Below are 15,926 nucleotides of genomic sequence, written 5' to 3' on the forward strand. Positions count from 1 at the left end.
CTAGCGATTTCTGTTGGCCAAAATTCTAGAGTCTAGAAGCCCGCTGAGCCAGCTTGGACCATCCTACCACAAACGATGAAGAGCTAAGGTTGGTAAGTCGGCCCCCCGGGACACAACATCCACTGAATTGGTCACAGTTTTCACATGCCACCAGATACGGACTGGGAGAATCTCCTGAATATGAGCGATGTAGTTAAGGCAGCCCTGAGTTCCAGTCGAGGAATCGTCATGTGGACGGTCGGAGTTGCAGCTGGCTGAAAGCTCCCGATTAAAGTTAACTTCGTCTTTGCTAGGAGAATGCAAGCACTGACGTTGATGGATGAGCTTTGGGTCCAGAAATATACAACGGCAACCATGGCTCGACGACCAGCATCAGTAAATACATGCAGCTGCATTGAGCATGACGGTTCACTGGCGATCCAGCGTAGAATTGCCAAGTGTTGGACATGCTGTGATTGCGCTACAAAAGTATTCCATTTACGAACCATCAATGAAGAAACAGGTTTATCTCAATCGCAACGAGCACGCCACAGATCCTGTACGAGAAACGTGGCAATCAAGAAAGAATAGGCGAGCTAATTGCAATGATCTAACAGCCATGTAAGACCAGCCGGGGGGAACGGTTGGTGAGAGGTGTAGTCGGTAGTGCACATAGAGATATAAGGATAGAGTGCGCTAATTACACTAATGTACGTAAGGGGGAGCGATACGGTAAAAGAAAAAGATGGTCGCCGAATGTCCTCTCCATCTCTTTCTAGCTGAGCGCTGTGATTGGCTGCTGCTTAAGGGGATATTCTGGCCGTCAGCGGCAGTTACTGACATAGGTTATTGCTTCTTGAGCATCAGCCAATCACAGCACTCGGGTAGAAAGAGACAGAGAGGACACTCGGCAACCATCTCTTTCTTTTACCGTATCGCTGTATTCAGCCTCTAGCGCACTCTTTCCTTATATCTCTATGGTAGTGCAGGAGGTATGAAGTAGAATTGGTCAATTCAGCTGACGCAGAGCTCGCTAACGGAACCTTTGATACTAGACTGCTGCCAACTCTTTCTCAGACTCTTCAAGCATGTCAGTGAGCAGCTCTGGATCATGTGCAACCCATTTTCGTGTTGGGAATCCACTAGCTTGTAAAAAACTGATAATTTGGTCACAACGACGCACAGTGGGCCCAAACTGACATTTTTGTTCAAAATTATCTAGAGACTACAACTTTCAATCTATTTAATTAATTTTTATTTTTTATTTTTAAGGTGAGATGATTTGCAAGACATCTGTCAAGGTCAATTTTTTATTTCCAACTTTACATTTGATTGACCTAACCTCAAACGTAAAAAATGAGCAAAACCTGCTAAAAACACAATTATTTCAATAGATGCGTCTCATTTTACAGAGTGCAATTGGGCAAAAATGATTTTATATTATACTCTAAGATATTTTATGACAAATGCATTATCATAATAATTGAGTTCAAGATAGCGGATCCAATATAGCAAACTAAAATCTGATCAAATGCTCAAATCTAGATCAAAATCCTTACTCAAGGGTAATCAAGATCACTGATTACGAATCTGGAATCATAATTTATGAATTTAAGATGTCAGATCCAATATGGTGAACCGACATATTATTAAATACCCGAATCTCGACAAACATTCATACTCGGGGGTAGTTGGGGTCTCTGAATACAAGTCCGTGGTTACGATTTGAAAATTTAAGATGGCAGATGCAATATCACAGACTACTAGTGACTCACTATATGTCAACAGTGTCCGACATAACCCCAAAATAAATGTTAACAAAACGATTTTCTGTAGTTTAGATAAGAAACAGTCAGAAATTTTCTATTCTTCTCCCGTAAGTTGTATAACAAAATTGAACTGTACAATTTATTAAATATTGTAATAGTTACAAAGAAAACCCGACCTTACATGGTCGCAAATTTTCTTATTTATTTTTCAATTCATAAAAATATACAAAAAAAAATCTTGAAATAGATTCTGACCAAGGCTAGTGATAAAATATTATAAAATAGTTTGAAGTAGATAATTATACTGATATGACACGAAAAATATAGTTCTATGGTAAGATTTTCTTTTCTTTCACTTATAATAATTCAATAATTGTAAGGTGAATATGGTATGTATCGCGTTACTGAAACCTGTACACTACCTATTGGATAGCTGGCTTTCACCACGTAAACGTTACACAATATTTTTAATGTTGGCCCGTCATCATTGTTAAGTTATAGCAGAACATCACCTAAATTTCGTATACCCTTGAGGAATGCAGAATTTTCTTTTTAATTTTTATTAAATAACAATGTAAAACGTGCGTATATGTATAAAATCAGAATTTATAAGTAATTGGTTGCATACTCTAAGTATTTATAAAACGAACGCATAGAGTTATGATAAGTGTACTAGTAATAGATTATGCATCAGTTGTATAAAAATAAGAATATATTTTGAATAACAATGGGGCAATTTTTTAATAATAGTACGTTATATGATGCAACAGTACTCTATATTTTACATCATAGATACGATTCTCGTTGGAACATTATTAGTAACAAACACACATTAATATTTTTACATTTATTGTCTTTTTAATGTTAATCTTAGTAATTTTATTGCAGCTGCATCGATTTCAAGTTTCATTTTTTTTTGTCATTATCACGTTAATATCTTACTAATATATAAAGCAAAGTCGCTAAAACCGTTGTAATCGCTAACCGCGGAAACTACTGAACCGATTTTGCTGAAATTTTGCACACTGATTTATGATACTTCCTAGATGGTTTTAGTATAGTTGTTATCTTAAAAAATTTAATAATAATAGCAATAAATGAGCTGAAAGTTTTGCAAAAATACGCCAGCTTTTCACTTTAGTTCAGTAAAATCCGCTAGGTGGCGTCGACATAAAATCGAAGCTACCTGCAACATAATTAAATAAGTGTGGTTATAAAAGGCCGGAGCGTATCGATAGCTGTACAGTCGAGCTTCGGCAGCTCATCAAGTTTTTCAGAGAATGCTGGTGATAGTCCTGCAGCTGGGTATCCCGGTTACGGACGACACTCTTCTCCAAGGGGGAAGGGACTTAAGTGTTCCTTCACCCTGAATCTCGACGAGTGTGATCAAAGAATAATAAATTACTTCCAACCGATGCCGTCTCTGCCAGAATACCAGGAGACATGTTTAGCCAGAGCACGATCTGCACCAACTCTTCAGAGTTGTGTGGCAGTCCCACCATCCCACCTTTTGTAGTTAGAGAATTTGTGGCTACAAATGTAAGCAAGGAAAAACAGCTCTGGGCTCTGAGGGGCATGGGTAGCCACAACGGCTACCTTCTTGGTCGTCGCGTCCCCAACGCGCTTACCCACATGTTCCCGTCTAAAGATGAGCAATTGAGCAGTTGGTTATCCGGGGAACGACCCGAGACGAGATATTCTTTGGTCAGCGGCGTACCTCCCTCCATCACAGTCTCTGTACATCGAGACTCCCAGGGTAAGAATCAAGCAACCCGTAGCCAGCTCTTCATCATCAGGAATAATAATAAAGAATAGCCTGGAAGTTTCACCACTGGCGCTTTTTAGGGCCATTATAAGTATTTACGTTTCCTACTTAACCATCAATTTCATCGGTTCTTATTAGGGGCCACCTAAGTGTAAACTACCTTGCCAACAAATACATTTTTATTACCATTTCCGGAAGCGATTCGTCGACTAAAAGACTATATTAACTAAAGACGGGCACTATTAAACCAAGTCAGCTATTCACTGGCAGACGTCACCTGCGGAGTTGTTCTTCGCAAGGCTGGAAAACCCGGTGACCGACGACTCTATATTACCCTCTCGACTCTAAGCATTCAACCAGGAATCACTGATCCTCTCCAAGGTCTGCGCTGGGCAAACCTATAACAGCTATAAAGGAAAAAAAACTTGAGCCAACGGGACAGCCTCCACTGGACAAGCATCACTAACCAATCTCCCCCATCTAAGATCACCAAAACAACTGAATCTGCAAATAAAAAAGGTGCTTTAGACACCAACGTCTTCGACGTTACACCGGGAGACGTTGGGAAAGAGCACTACAACTAGCCCCAAAGCTTCGGACTTTGTAATTTTTATCCCGATCAGTCTGGATCTTCAACAGCAAGCCAGAGAAGATCACCCTGAGGTATCCAGGCAGTCACAATTGCTGTTAACTGCAGTCAAGAAAGAGTTAACTTAAGAAGCTCACCGGTCTTTTTTAGGGCCATCGGACGTCGAACTACCTTGCCAACAAATGTATTAAAATTAACAAAGTTGACTGAAAATAGCCTTTAGGGGTCATAAAAGTCGTAAGCATACCAATAGTCGCAAAAGGGTATATTGGAAAGAAAACCTCAAATGTATCTAATGAATACAATTTGAGGTGTCAAGAAACTGACGCAGAAAATTTATCGAGATTGAAACAGCAGCGTCAAAATCGTCAACTTAAGAGTCCATTACGTGAGAGATCAGCTTTTCATTGTACCCTCACAGGAATCTCTGAAATCTTTAAAGATTCTACTTTCGATTTTTTAATGAGTAGAAAATGTATTTGTGTTTTAGTGGCAATAAAAATGTTGGGTTTAAGGTCCAGGACTTTTTTGCTCTGGTAATAAAATTGTGAGATATGAGAAAAAACAATTTTTTTTTAATATAAATTTTTTGGGGGTTTAAAATCTTAACAGCTTTAAAAAATAGCCCTTTTCGTGAATTACACAGAAGAAACTAAATCAACAACTTCGTATAGCCATCGATTATTTTATGGCATAAAGAACGCACTGTACTTTTCAGCATAATTATTTTATTGAATTTTTACACCTTATTATTTGACCAAATAAACTATATGGATTCCGAAAAAATATGTTTTTAATAAGAAGATTTTTGTTCTGAGATGTATCGGGAGTATGTGTAAAATTTTCTAACTAAAAATGTTTCAAATTACATGTCAACACACTACGGTGTTTTATTTAGTAAGTCTCGGGCGAAGCCGAGACGGGGGGGCTGCTAGTCAGATTATATATGTTTGATATGTAGATAAAAGTAAGGTGTCAATCATGTAAAAATCGAATAAACATCATGTGAATCTCATACGAATGGTGATTATCCAATCATCGTCGGCTGATAAATATACGACGAAGCATACACTACATTTTTACAACAATTATTGAACTATTATAAGTTAAAGAAAATAAAATCTCACAATAGAAGAGCTTTCTTTGTAACTCTTACAATATATAATAAATTGTACGGTTCAATTTTGTTATACAACTTACGGGGGAAAAATTGAAAATATCTGACTGTTTCTTATCTAAACTAAAAAAAATCGTTTTGTTTACTTTTATTTGAGGTTATGTGGTCCACCGTCGACATATAAAAGGTCTGTAGTAGTCTGCAATATTGCATCCGCCATCTTAAATTTTTAAATCGTAACCACGGATTCGTAATTAGAGACCCCAATAACCCCCGAGTATGAATGTTTGTTGAGATTCGGGTACTTAATAAAATGTCGATTCACCATATTGGATCCGCCATCTTGAATTCATAAATTATGATTCCAGATTTGTAATCAATGACTTCGATTACCCGTGAGTAGGGATTTTGGTCTAGATTTGAGCACTTGATCAGATTGTGGTCTGACATATTACACCCACCATTTTGAATTCACTTATTTTTATAATGCGTTTGTCACAAAATATCTTAGTGTATAATACAAAATCATTATTGCCCAATTTCACTCCGTAAAATAAGATTTATTTATTGGAATAATTGTGTTTTTAGCAGGTTTTGCTTATTTTTAACATTGGAGATTAGGTCAATCAAATGTAAAATCAGAAATTAAAAATTGGCCTGGACAGATGTCTTGTAAACAATCTCACCTTAAAAATAAAAAAAAATTCATCCAAGTACGTTAAAAATTGTGGTCTCTAGATAATTTTAAACAAAAAAAGTCAGTTTGGGCTCACTGTGCGACGCCAGGCTGTATCGACGTCATTGTCACCTGATAAGATGCTGTCCACGTATCGATCTCTCCTGACGATGGCAGCAGCTTCAGACCAGGCGTAGCCTTCGTCCTCACATACCTGTTGAAGTGCGCTGAGTGAGATGTACGGTGCGCACGATGTCCCATAGGTCACAGTAAGTAGCTGATAGTGCCATGATTGCTGGGTTGTATCCATGCTCCAGACAATATACTACAGATCCACGTCTCTCTGGTCGTCCCAAATCTGTTGAAACATTATGCGGATATCGTCGCAGAAAGCGAGTTAATGTCTCACCCCTGAGTAACCACGCTGGGAAGGGCTGTTTGTAGCTTTAGGCCTGTGTACAATGCGTGGTTTAGACTGTAACCTGAAGAAGTGAGTTTGGACACGTCTCTGACGGTCTGCTGCCTGCTAGATGCCATGGTGCGGTATATAGTTGGCTAGGTGGGATGAGTCTTGCAGTTCCGTCAGTGACAACGCATGCATGTAGCCGCACGTTTTGTACTCTTCCATAAAGCATCGATACCTATTGAACACCCATTGTTAGATCCCTCACAAGGCGTCAATGAAGATAGCACGCTCATTAAGTTGCCTTCCAGAAGGGCGCGACCGTTGGGTCAAAGAGGCAGACGGACGCAGTACCTGCCATCTTCAGCACGGTGGTATTGGGTGAAAATCTGCTCGCACTGCTCATCTTCGGATGAACAACACTGAGTTTTGAGCACATCCTCGAGCTCCCAGAATCTCTGGAAAAGCTACACAAGCTCCAAGTGCCCGGCTGGAGTGGGCTCATCTTCAGTTGCCAGGCAGGAAGCGATAACCATGGCAGATAATCCACTGCAGGCTTGTCCAGCGGAAATCCACCCAAATGTTGTGAACTGAGCCAGAAGCTCTCCTATGTGGATTACATCGGGCTGGAGAACTTGGTGGTAGACGTCTGTTCCTCGCAGGACATCAACGCAACCAGGGGTGCCAAATGTCGGGTCGGTGACAGGCTTCAGATGAAGAAAACGTTGGACGATATGTAGAGTTTAGGGCCACTATCTTACTCTAACGTGTATATATATATATTTAATAAAGCTAATATGCGAGACGAGCGAACGTAGAGTCAGTCTGAGCGTAGCACTCCAAATGTAAAGAATTATAATATTCAGTACTAATAAAAACTTGTACAATTTTATACTAAGGCCTTCCTGTTCATTACTGTCCTCGTGGCCAGCATCTCTCAAAGAGCTTGTAGACTTTCCAAAGCTCATTCTCAGGGCAGACTTCTACAATTGGTGATCCTGTGACATGTCATGTCATATACTTAGTATTTATTACTTCTAAACACAGAGCTTCGTTTTAAACTATAAAAATACAAAGCTCAGCGATCTCGAAACATCAAGCGATACACCTGCTTCTGCAATCGCGTGACATATAACTTACTTCTTTTAAAACAAGCTATCGTCGCAAAACTCGAATTACACATGCAACCTCCAACAAACTTATAAAGCGCTCATCTTACGACATCAATTCGCAGTGGTACATTCAAGAATGCGAATAATAAACAATCTCAATATCCCTTACTGCGTATGTACACAGGAAATATCATACACAATTTCGAGAACTACTTGTACTTAATATAAAACCTGAGAGATCAGTAGTTTTAACCATCAATTACTGCTCAATTATAACAACACGACTGTGCTCGTGTTTATCGAGAGTAATTAGGTTAAGCTCTGATTGGTCGTTTTGATCCGCAATTGACGCGTCCTCCTCAAATCCAAGAGTATAAAAACTCCTCGCACATAACAATAATTAACTTTTTCTCTTTCATCAAGTGCTCCAAAGTAACTATAAAGGTTTGAGAGTGAGTTCTGTTGCGTCTTTTAAGCGGATGTAAGACTTAGTTCGGTGACTAAGCTGTATAAAAAAAGCTCGAGCAAACCAGGCCACCTATAAACTCGCCTAAAAAGTGAAACAAGGAGGAACAAGAAAGAAGGGACTGTCGACTTGGGTTCTGACGGTAAAAGCAGCAGCCTAAGTATTATCACCGCCACCAGTACTGCCGTGTAGTATTAGGATCATCGTTGCGGTCAACCTTGTAAGATCTTGCGACTGCGTGCGCGCAAGCAGCGGCTAACCAACGATCATAGAAGTAAGTTAAGTTAAGGAAACTATAAACTGTATAACATTGTAAATGTGAATCTAAAACTTAATGATTTACACTATTTGCAAAATTAACTATTTCTGGCTTTTCTAAATTTATTAAATCTTTAGATAAGACATAACTTGGTTGTTGATAAAATTCAAAAACATTCCAATGACTAAATTATATAAAACATTTCAAGATCCAATATTCTAATTGATTGACACATAATTCTTACTTTGATGAATAAGTTTAATATCGAAGAAAAATTATATAGACATCGTATGACAAAGATCTTTACAAGGATGTAAGATAAAAAGACTAATAACATACGCATACCGTATGACATAAGACACAAACTTAAACAGTAGGTTAACGCTAGCTTGGCGTACACCACTTCATGCATATCGCTCAGTGAAACCCAACACCACAACGCCGAGTCAACGATTTAAAAGAAAAGCATACTGTAAATAAAAACAAATAAGGCCTTTGGGCCGACGGCTGGTTTCTGACGAACAAAAATTAAATTTCTTTGTTTCTTGAATGAATATATGAATTCCGCCCTTCACGTTCAGACGTAACGACCCCAACATCATTGAATAGCCCCGGTCAGAAGGTGCGAAAACTGTACGAGGGAAGATATAAAAGGCAAGCCAAGCAGTTTGGGTGTGTGCGTGTAATCTCCACTGATGTGGGCGATTATCGTCCCGATTAGCGAGAGATTGTATGCTACCCATCATTGGATGGACTTGGGTGAGTCGGGAATTATCCACACTCGACTTTTAGTCGTGCTGCGAGTGCTGCGGGTCGTCGCCTAGAGCTGCGTGGCTTGATGAAGCCAGGTTTTGCATAGCAGATCATCGTGTTCGACCCTCACAAACGCCCGCACAATAGTACCCTGCTGCAAGAAATTTTCGTCGCTTGTCTAGAAAAAGACGAATCACTGAGTCATACGCCAGTGTTTTTGTGTCTACGTGCCGTTTATGTGTGTGTGTGTATGCGTAGCTTGTTAGTAGATTAGGATGAACATTTCCAGTAGTTATAGTAAATAAACATAAAGGTGACTGCGAAGAAATTTCTAGGACTATGGTTAAATACTGATACAAAAGCAAAACGAAGTAAGCACTCGAATACACACACACGCGCGCACGCGATTGCGCGCCCACACGTACACCTGTGTGTGAATGTATTAGCCCCATACACATGATTCGGTGTTGTAAATAGCGTGTTGTCCTCTTTACAACGACACGAACATTCGAATAAGACCGTTAGATTTCTCCGATCTGTCTTTGTACTATACAAATGAAAATTTCTCGTAATTTTTACTCGTAAATCTTGTTGTTTTCACTTTTGATTTCAGGCAAACACGGCACACAGTTATCACGGTAGCATAAAAAGTAAACATGAGGCACCTGCGTGTGCACGTTAGTTACTGATTGCGTACGTGTGTTGGATGTGTCAGTGTAAGTAAATATGAAGCCTGAAGATACAGAGAAAGCGTTAAACGAGTTAAAAGAGGACTCAAAATTTCAAGAGGAGAAATCTAAACGGTGATGGAAACGATAGATAGATTAACACGTCAAATGAACGAATTACAAGCACAAAACAGTGAGGGACGTGGGGATGGACATATAGATGCGACGGGAAATATGATGATCCCTCAGTTCATCTTGACGGACCTTACACTTTGGTTTGTGCGCGTAGACGCCGTTTTCGTAGGTGAAGCATGTCGTTGGATGTGACAAAGGTAAGTTATATTTTGCCCATTCTGAACGATGACGCGCTAGCATGCATTCGTGATATTATAATGGAAATCCCAACTCCACCTGGGTTATATGAGCTGGTTAAGGATAGCATTATTCAAACCCTTACTTCGTCAACGAAAGGCAATTAAAAAAAGCTGTTGCTAGGTCATGTTTTGACGAACGGGAAGTCGTCGACGATATTAAATAGATTACGCGCGTTAAACGATGGTAGACATGGTGATGACGTATTGAGAACGATATTTCTGAAACAACTCCCACCCAACCATAGAGTTATTTTAGTGGCTATGGATACCACTGAGCTCAGGCACATCCCAGATATTTCCGGTAACCGATAAGACTCTTTCAAATCCTCGTTCATGCAATGAATTGATAAAAAAACTAGAGCAAAAATTTTACGGACTTCTAAGCAAAGTAAATAAAAATATTAGAAGCCATAGTCAGTCAAATAGGCATGGGAGTAATGGTGGTGGTATAAAGTTGTGCCGTACCCACTCGAGATACCCAGATAGACCCACGTCGTGTAAGCCGTGGTGTGATAAATTCGCTGAGTTTAATAAAAAAAAATCAGTGGATAGTGGGAGCTTGGGTACCCAAGTAAGAAGTTATACTCCTATAAAATTATATGGCAGATAATATAATTACAAATACAAATATACCTTCCATGAAACGATATTGTGTGTACAACGGTGGTGCAATTATCGTTGAAATAAGTATACTACGTTAGTTGGGTGTGGTTCCAATAAATATTCTAATATCAAATAACTAAGAAATTATAAACAATATATTATGGCACAATACAATAGAAACAATGTCCCTTCAGGAAAATTTATCTCATATAGGTTTTTTTGACAGATATTATTCAAGTATCACAAGTATACTCAAAATACTATAAGAAATACCCAAAAAAAATAGCAGATTATTCAACAGTACCATCTTTCACCTGTATAATTTAATTAGAGAACAATCACTAAAAATTACATTCATTAGATCTGTATAAGCCCCCCAATTTTAGTTTGTATGAATGATTACTTTTAGATAAACCTATTTAATTTTCAAATAGATCTATATTTTTTTTTGTGCAATAACACACGGAAGAAGGGGTCAAGTATGCGTAGAAGCGTGTATGTAAGCTGATCCATATAAGAAAAATAATTTCCAGCGTTGCTGCATATATTTGCGCTCCTTCCATCTCTCCAAATTTTGTGAAAGAAGAAAACACAATGAAAATTAATTATTGTGATTATACAGTGCCGAAATTTTTTTTGTGAGTATAAAAATTATTAAAAAACGTTAAAAATTGTATAGACAATTATTTACTTATTTTGAAAAAACAAATAAATAATAAGTAAACAAATGTTTATGAATAAATATGAAAGCTGCTTTGCTACTATATACTAATTTTTATATTTTGGAAGAAAAACGGGCACCAAAAAATGTATTTTATTAAATAAATTATTTATTTATATAATGTAGAATTAAACCAAAAGTAAATAAAAATTTACATTAAAAATATGTTGTGAACCGGACGATTAAATCAAGTAATCGATTTTCCTATGTCAGGCTCACTCATACCAGCGTGGGTAAGATGCTTGCTTAGAGCGTAAGAGGATAAGGGGCTCAAATTTTTTCGAAAACTGTTTTATTCTTTTTTTTTTTTTTATTTTTAGACATTGGGTAAAAGAAAAAATACGAAAAATTCAAAATGTATGGTCTGGTGTGGTAGCATTGTGTGGTGTATAGGGGACCGGACGTACGTCATACAGGAGTGGGGTGAAGGGGAAAAATGAAACCAAAATCCACTTCCGTTACACTTTTTCTCAAGGTCACCAATCTAAAATCATTGATTTACTCCGTAGGGCAGAACGCGCCGATAGAAGTATAACACTTTCGGTCAACTGACATTTAGAAGGCTGCAATAAAAGCTCCAAACACTGACAATTTACATTACAATTAAGCCCTACGACAATTTTTTTCGTAGCCGTCTTATTGAGTGGATACAAATGCAGAAATACTTTCGCAGTATTAGATTAATAAAATCTGCTGAATGTTTACCACGATCACGCGATAAAAAATGCATTTTTGTTAATTCAACATAAGTCATTTCTACAGATTCAAACGACACCGTTAATTTAAGTTAAAAATCATTTTACGAACGAAATTTCGCGGGCACTGTGAAAATTATCTATGTCAGCTGTCTTCTAGAGTTGTAACAAAGACTAACGGGTCCATACAAAAGTATAACCCTCGCGATTGACAAACTTGTACAGCTGTTGCATTCCCCCCCCCCTCAAAATTTTCATACCTGGTGCGATCTCCCACTCAAATTTGTTAGCAATGTGTGATTACTAAGGAGAGATAATTTGTCTTTACTTTTATCATATAAAATACTGCAAAAAAACTCATCAAACATACTCAGAACCTGAAAAACATCTCTCACTTACTCACCCGAAGAATATCTGCAAACGGTTGTAGAGAAAAGTAAGTGACGACAGCGGGAGTTCAATATGAAGAAGAGTAAGTAACCACGGTGGAAGTGTGCGATTGCTCCTTAAGTGCATTATTTCACCACCAAACTTTAACTCTATAGTATTCCAGACTATGACTAGAGTGGACGACCTGACTGTGTATACCTATAAAGTTAATCATTCATTGCCAAAAATATTGGCGAAAAAGGAGAAAGTATAAAAATTAGTAAGGAAAAGAAAAAAAACGCAAAAGAAAATCAGTCCATATATGACACACTTAGTCAAATCATATTTTCTTACTGATACGCTGCAATAACCTTACGTGTTACATCTCGTTCGAAGTTTTTTCCATGTTCAATTTACTTCAAAGTTTAATACAGTGTAATTTTTTTTTTCTTGAACTTACAAAAATTCCGTAACAGTATGTTTCTACAGTTGCAATGCATTAGTTTTTGGTAGCAACGCCGTTTTTTTTAGTTTTCTATACGTAAATAAGAAAAGTAAACATAGATGCATCCATGATCACTGCTTTGTTCAGGATCGTACGTTCTTGTGCGCGATATGCAACCATAACGTCGGAAGATGCACCTAAAGTGTATGTGTAAAGTGGTTCAAGAATGTACTACCTGCATACTCTATTTACGAATTATTACAAGCATTGCAGGAGTTCTTTATCATTTACCTGGTGGGGGTACACGAGGTTGCGTTGTACCCTCCACATCTAACTCCTAGTCTTATAGCCATTACAGTGGTGGTAGAGTGTCTTCCTAACGATAGAGACAACAGAATGACGTGAAAAATTTACAAGGTGTACAATAAAATTGGTAAGTTATATATTACAGTTGTACAAAAATTTTGTTGCTTATAAAATTTCGCATGATTGGAGGAAAAAAAAAAATACCTTTTAAGTTGCCAAAATATGTTTCGAAGACTCTAAAAATCTTTCAAACGTTGACGGCACACTCAAAAGAAAGCAGGAGGACCCTTTGAATGATGGTATACCTGGACTGTCAGGGGTGGAACTTTCTAACTAGAAAAAAAATATCTCCAGGTAATTTAAAAAAATTTATAGACATGTCTATTTCCATCATTAATTTTAACTCTCAAAATATATTTATTTTAAAATGTTGCGTATAAAACCAACCTGATTGCCTGCTAGAAGAGGTATCCGACACCTGGTCCGTCAGGAGTAACTATAACGTGTGACACCACCACGGGTAAATAATAAAGATTATATTTAAATCCGTAAAAACTTTTGTATTGCATTCTAATTACAACTATTTTGTATTTGACAGATAGAGTTGATAGAAATGAGCAGCATCCCCCGTGACATTACGAGCATCAAGATGGAAGAGGCGTTGCAAGCGTTGCCATGCAGACCGAGGATAAACTGGACACACTAAGAGTTACAAAATATATCATTTTATAAAGCGATGAAAAATTTTATAAAATTATTCAAAAAAAATTGTCACGCCATAAAATTTAAAATTATCAAGCCCATGGATACAATGAATACTTTGGAATGGCTTAAGAATGCTTTTCGGAAACTTATCACAGTCATTAAGAAAATTACACTACGAGTCATTATTTTGTGTGGATTGACTTACACTCAGAAGCATTAACTAAAGAATCGGCAGGTATCTACATAAAATTTCCAAGATATCTGGGGCCCATGCAGAAAATTGAACAGAGTAAACAAATCATCGACATCGCAAAAACTTAAGAAGTGGAGGTTACATACATCAAACTTCCTCAAGGGTGGCGTGCGCCGGAAGAAGTATTTAATAATCTAAGTAAAACAGGCATTTAAGTGATAAATAATAGAGATCATCTATGATTAGCTAGGGCACATGTATGTGGTTTTCTATTTACAAATATTATGTATTACGACAATCTAGGTCACTAGATTCTAACTTAAGATGTATTAGCTGCAAAGTTAAATTATTTTTGCATTACATGTAATGAATCATTTAATTATGTAGGAAGTTATTATTGTGTGTCTGTATTTTCTGTCTAAAATAGAAATTCTAATTGCAGTAACATAAATAATTTAAAAAAAAAAGAAAAAAAAAATACTATGTACTTATGGTTTGTGGGTAAAAATTTCATGGTCAAAAATGTTTTGATAATCATAAAGCTAAAAATTCTCTTTCCAGAACTAAATCTCTTAAACACGCGATAAAAATCATTTGCAAGACAATAAAAATATATAATATCTGCAACAAAGCTATGAATTTGTCAGAAGGTAAGCATGATTGCAAAAAAAATATTGTAAAGTATGTAAAAGTGTTCATAAGCTTAACAAGGTAAGATAAATGTCCCTATTATGACCACAAATTTCATCATACTTGCTTCTTTAATTTTTTTCTTAACCATGAGCTTTAACAGTACAAATTTTGGTATAAGCTGGTGCGCTATAAATTAACCATTTAAATTAAAATTTTTAACTATAGTTCTTAATTGTTAAAATACTTAATTTTATAAAAATATTATAAGACCAAAATGTACATAGTTATAAAATGTTGTACCTATTGTTTCATATTATGTCCCTATGCATATAACTTTTTAAAAAACGTAGATTTAGTATAATGATTTAAGACAATTAAAATTTTTTCACTTGTACAACACTATTTTATATAATAAGAATAATTGTATCGTTTATTTGTTTACTAGAAGTATGTTAATTACTTGTTAAAGTTTGGTACCATAATAAGTACAGTTCAAAAGATAGGTTATGTACGACTTTGTCCATATTTATGGAATTATCTTTAAAAATGGTCATTCATTGTATGTCAAATGAAATTTTTCTTGTAAATTCATAAAGAGACATATAATATACGACTATCACAATTTTTTTATCAACTGAGTTGCATAACAAAAACATGAATTTTTATGTTCCATGAATAGGGACATATTTCACGAATAACGACATTTACCTTGTGTAGTATACAACTGATTACATCAAAGTATAATTTAAAAACTTAGAATTGTTTTATTTTTATGACTTTGTAACGCGTCAAGATATATAATTACATGATACCACTTACTCGTGTGTACATTCACTGATCCTTATCATGGTGCAAGTACGATGCAATGCATGTACAGACGAAATAAAAAAAAATACCCACGCTATTAGTAACGTCTGTGGTGTTAAACAGCTTATTTTCGAGGGTAAGGAGTGCCTAAAAATTTTGTTGATTTTGCAGTGGAATTTGAAAGTAAAACTTATACTTCGTTTATCTGCATAGCATATAACTCTTAGGCTTTTGATGGTCAATTGATAATAATACATATTGTAGATAATACGAATGGTACCCTCCAAGGTTGTTCTCAATGGACGTATGGACTCAGTAATATGTACAAGAAATAATGAAAATGTGAGTGAATATCAAACATCTAATGCCTCATTATTAATACAGTTAACAGACAAATTAGATGTGTATAGTGAAGGATCGTGTATAGAGACCTTTGTTTCAGGAGGTCCTAAATTTTATGCGTACTACATGCGTACAGCTAGTGGGGGGTTTCATGATGCAAAGTTAAGAATATTAAAT

At 36.7% G+C, this 15,926-nt stretch overlaps 1 protein-coding gene across 1 annotated transcript in view; it reads right to left on the minus strand.

Annotated features, from left to right (window-relative positions):
- Positions 1–13,322, minus strand: part of LOC106637938 (uncharacterized) — a 290,005-nt gene extending 276,683 nt beyond the window's left edge. The window contains exon 1 of the mRNA XM_014350916.2: positions 13,274–13,322. The gene's annotated coding sequence lies outside the window, so the exon portion shown is untranslated. The remainder of the gene's footprint in view (positions 1–13,273) is intronic.
- Between the last annotated feature and the right edge of the window lie 2,604 nt (positions 13,323–15,926).

Source organism: Copidosoma floridanum, unplaced genomic scaffold, assembly GCF_036245765.1.
Source record: "Copidosoma floridanum isolate Cflo_tuat_1 unplaced genomic scaffold, Cflo_Japanese_pri ptg000034l, whole genome shotgun sequence".
Lineage (NCBI taxonomy): Eukaryota > Metazoa > Arthropoda > Insecta > Hymenoptera > Encyrtidae > Copidosoma > Copidosoma floridanum.